Source organism: Phalaenopsis equestris, unplaced genomic scaffold (genome assembly GCF_001263595.1).
Source record: "Phalaenopsis equestris unplaced genomic scaffold, ASM126359v1 Scaffold000212, whole genome shotgun sequence".
In the NCBI taxonomy this organism is placed as follows: domain Eukaryota; kingdom Viridiplantae; phylum Streptophyta; class Magnoliopsida; order Asparagales; family Orchidaceae; genus Phalaenopsis; species Phalaenopsis equestris.
The window spans coordinates 519,642-525,033 of record NW_018164654.1 but is presented as its reverse complement, the minus strand read 5'-3'; positions in this window follow the sequence as shown (position 1 = coordinate 525,033).

The window sequence follows — 5,392 nt, the reverse complement described above, 5'->3', positions numbered from 1 at the left end:
TAACCAAATTTCAAATATTTGATTTTTGTTCATTTGAAGTCAGATCGAACCATTCGGTATCATTGAACTCATTTTTGGAGATATTTGGTTTGGTTATAAATTTACAAAAAATTAAAGAGTGGATGGTCATAAATTTCACTCTGAAGGTTTCAATGAAGTTATGGACACTCTTATCAAACACATAATAGATTCAAATATGGGCTTGAGTCTCAAACAAGGATTGGAAGACTTCGTACTGAGGCTTATAAATAGGTTGTTCAGTATGTATGTAGTCTCACAATAATTGTTGTGTTCAAACTAATAAAAAAAAACATCACAAAAATCAATAACACAAAACTAACTCATTACAATGGAATGCTAAAGAATAACATTGATAAAATTAGGATTCCTGAAAAAATATAATAAGCAGTAAGTTAACTTTAATCCCATGAAAAAATTCTCCTTGAGCCAGATATCAAAGTTCATCTTTAATAACAACATGTAATTTAGCGATAAGATCCTAAGAAAGCTATCTTTGTTGAGAAAATTTAGAATGATGAAAAGGAAAACTTATTTAAGTTTCTCCAATTAGCTCTTAGTTTACTATTTACTTTATGCTCGACAATTTTTTTTTTCTTTTTATGATGGTGATATTTGTTAGGTAGATTATCATAAAATCAGCTAAAACTTTGAGCTTGTTTACCATTCATCTTGTCAAGTTAATACTTTAAAATAATGCTTGCATGGATTTTACCTATTAGATTATTATGTCGTTAACTGAGATATTAGTTATTAACAATCAAAGAGGTTTGTGAAAAATGCTAGGAATGATTTCTCATAGTTAGTGCTACATTACTATGTATTAAAACATTCATAGCAATAAAGTAAGAGGTTCATACCTTAGTTTTGTACAAATATTTAGCTCACATATACATAAAAATAGTGTTCCAAAGAGCATATAATTTTTTTTAAGAAAACCTAAAAAAGATTTATGTCTTCTGCCCAATTACGATAATATGTCATGTATTTCAATTTATAAAATTAACTCTTCTTTTAATTTAAGACGATGGAATATGAGGCAATTAGATATTGGTGGTCAAACAATGATGATTGAGAAATAATAATCAAGCGGCAATGATCCATAGACGATTATTGAGCAAGAGCAATCAAGGGATAATGTTTGAATGCTGGTGTTTGGGCAAAGACGGTCAAGCAAAGACAATTATGAAATGGTGATTGTAGGCAATTTCGCCTGCATTAGTTGTCCAGTGGGATTTTAAGTTTTTCAAATCTCTAATAGCTCTCTAATTTCAAATTGAGATCCCACATAACATGTTGGATGTTGCATTTGTTGCATTAGTTGGCATTGTCGTCTGCATTAGTTGTCCTTGATTCTTCAATTTTAATTTTGACAATTTTAAGTTTGACAATTTTAATTTTGACAGTACTGTTTTAATACATAACCAAAATTTGAAATATTATATCGGATGACATATTAATTTCTTTTATAATTAATTATTATTTTAACTTATAATTTTTTTCTTAATGATGTCAAAATTGAGCTAATTTAAGCTCATTGGCTTTCTCTTATCAAATCTATCATTTCAATTATAAGCACAAAATTTAGATATTATTTGATTCATCAATTTATACCCTAAAATTATTAGTGACACTTCAAATATTTAGTTTTAGCTTGTTCACTCCTAGATCGGTCATCTTTGTTATCGTTGAGTTTTTTCGTATCGATGTTTTAATGGACCAAAATTTAAAATAAAAAAAATTCAATATAAAGCTATCAACAAGTGAGTTTTTGTAAAATTTCACTTAGTTCTAAATAGCTTTATACCTTATAACATTGTTTTAAATTTAATTCGCATAAGAAAAAAAATGAAGGGCGGACTTAGGTCTTGTTTGGGATCAATTTTAGTTTTATTTTTTCTTTCATTTTTAAAAGCATGTTTGCTTAGTATTTTTTACATGTTTTTATTTCTCGGAAAATTGCATCATAGCACCCAATTCTTATGGATTTATCCATCTCACACAAAGTTTCATTTTTACACACACAGCACTACCTATGGATAAAAAAATGAATATGACTATTAAAAGGTGATGATGAGTGTTAATTTTCATATGATGTTTATAATTATGAAAGTTTTGATCTGAGATAAGTAAATATGAAAGTTTTGGGCGCTCTCTATGTAAAAGCCTCTTTATTTTTTCATTTTTCAAAAAAATAAAAAAATAATTAATATAATTTTGAGAATATTCAAAATAACTTTTAGGTGTTTTGATTGTTTTAAAAATAATCATTTCTTAATCAAATATGTCAAATGTGTTTCATTTCAAGTGAAAACAAAATAATCTTTAAGCAATTCTTTAGAGAAATAAAACTAACAAAGGCTTAAGTGCCTTAGGTTGATTTTCTTGTTTTAATATGGTGGCATTTACATAAAAAGCACACAATTTTCATGTATTTACATATCTTACATCTGAATTTTCATGTTTATACACACATCACTCAAATCCTTAACATCATATCAAAAATAGCACTATATCACTTGTTTAAAATCAAACACACCTTTTATGCATAGTTTTAACTCACCAAAGTATTATGTGTGTAAATATAAATGTTTAGATATGAAATATGTAAATACATAAGAATTGTGTACTACTATGTAAATTTCACTTTACTAAGTAATTCTTAGACATTTAGTTTGGGCTTTAATTAAAAATATTAAATTATTGTCCTATCACTTGGAAGAGAGTAATTTAAAATACTATTAAGTTTTTATCTTTCGTAAGGGTAATCATATTGCATATGATTATATGTTGACTAATCACTTACCGTCATAGTTTATCTTCTGTTAAAAGAGCATATTGAACTTTCCTTTGAAAAATAAATAAATAAATAAATAATAATAATAATAATAATAAAAGATAGAAGAGTAACTGGGCAGCAAAGCAAAACTATGGAATTTTTTTTTTTTTACCCCAAAGAACATGATAGATTTATTTATCTTTTTTTTTTACAAATTAAAAATTCAAGTTTTTATTTATATATTATTTAAAAAATTAGATTATGTTATTCTGTTTAAATTTTTTATTCTTATGGAATTTAATATCTGTAAATATGTTTTAAGATTGAGTAAAATATGAATAGTTAATAATTTTTTGTATTACATTATCACAATTGCTATTTTTTATCACAATAACTAGGCCCAGTTATTCGGATAAAAATAACCATACAATTGCTATTTTTTATCACAATAACTAGGCCCAGTTATTCGGATAAAAATAACCATTGTATAATAATAATAATAATAATAATAATAAATAGCTATTATTATTATTATTATTATTTTATTATCATTATTATTAGGATTATATATATGTATATGTACGTGTATACGTATATCATAATCCTAGTCAAAACTTTTAATGCGCCTCATGGTCCTATCAGCTAACAATAATGATGACAGTGTAATATAAAGAACAACGGCTGTAGACATTTGACAAAATGAGTTATCATACTATTAAAAACAACAATTAAATTTTTAAAAAAAATGAGAGTAGGTACTTACTTAACAATATGCTTATGAACAAAAACTAATGAAAACTTAAATACATGAAAACTTTCTCTAGTATTTTTATTAGAGAGTGACATGGACAATAAAGAATAGACATTACTTGTTGACCATTAATGAGATTCTTCTTTAAGAGAACTCTGCATAGCAATTAACAAGTTAAAAAGGAAAGGCTTGGGGTCCTTTTAACTTTTAAAATTGGTTGATTGCATAAAAAATTATTCCACTCGAGCTTAATGAAATATATCGCATTTACTATAGTCTCCAAGCTCTTGACATTGTTTTGGCTATAGAGTTCAAATTGTTGTCATCATTGATCTTATGGCAATAGATCTAGATCCTTTCACTCATTATGACTAAGTGTACAGTAGTTTAAAATTGATCTTGATATGATGTGGTTCTATTATCCACCATTCAACTAATTAGATTGTAAATAAAACAAGAAAACATCCAACATTGATCTTGATATGATGTGATTATATTATCCACCATTCAATTAATTAATTAGAATAAAAATAAAACTTGAAAGCTTTAATATATTAAAAAATATCATGGTTGATTGTGCATTACATACATGACATTAGATTTTATATATTGTCATGCATGCATTGATCATGTGCAATGTACTTGAGAACCTGCTTTGGTATTTAATTATATTTTGAAATTTCATTAGCTAGTTTTAACAAAATTGCAGCTATGCGACCAACTATCCTTAAGCTATAAAACCTTAGTTTAGTTTTAGAAAAAACAAAGTGTGATAATAGTTATGAGATGATTATGTATTTCATAAGAGGTGTTGAGAGCAAATAGAAAATTCAGAAATAAGCTCTAAGGCATTGTCTATTAGCGATTAAAGTCTTCAATGGATAAACATTGTTAACTCTTGAAGTTTATTGCTTGTTCTATATACATTTTCAATAACGTTCCTTGTGTGTATTATGGTTTCCTCTTATTTAATTGATTTATATGATAGCCTGGCTTTTTGTGCTACTACCGTGGGGTGATCTACTTGTGCTTTTGCCAAGTAGATTATTAGTGCTTTGGCAAATAATTTTCTTGGTAATCTACTTGTGCTTAACAAGTGGTATCACATAAAGTTTTTTATTACAGGGTCTATGAAGGTTGAAGATGATAGATTTTAGTCTATGAAGGTTGAAGATGATAGATTCGATGGTATAACAAGAGATTGAGTCAGCATTAAATGGTGAAGCAAACCTTCCTAAATCCATATTTGAAAAGGAGAATGAGAAGGTGTTTGAGAAGGCTCATTCAATGTTAATCTTATCTTTTATAGAACTAATCTTTTGAAAATTCACAAAGGAGAAATCAATTTTTTCAGTGTTTTACTAAAGCTCAAGCACCTCTGCATAATTATAACTTTGATAAACAAGTTATATCTTAAACAACTACTCTATCATTTAAAATGCATTGTGGAAAAATAAAGAAGCAAAATGTTAATGACTTTAATAAGCTAATTCTTGTTTTGAAAATATTAATGTAAGAATTAGATATGAGATAAAACAATATTGTTATTAAATCTAATAAAATTATATAGTTTCTTCGTTGATATGATGTTGTATGGTAAAGTTTATCTTGTTTTTTTTTTAATGAAGTGCAAGCAACCCCAAGTTCGAAAGAACTCAAGAACAAATGTACTCTAAAAAAGAAGTAATTAAGGAGAGACTAAATGCTTGAGAAAGAAGAACCAAGATAGAGAACTAATAAGGCAAGAAAGGTAAATCAAAAACAAAAGCAAAAGGAAGATACTTGAATTGTCATAAGAAAGTATTATTCAATAAAGAATACACACACACAGATATATATATATA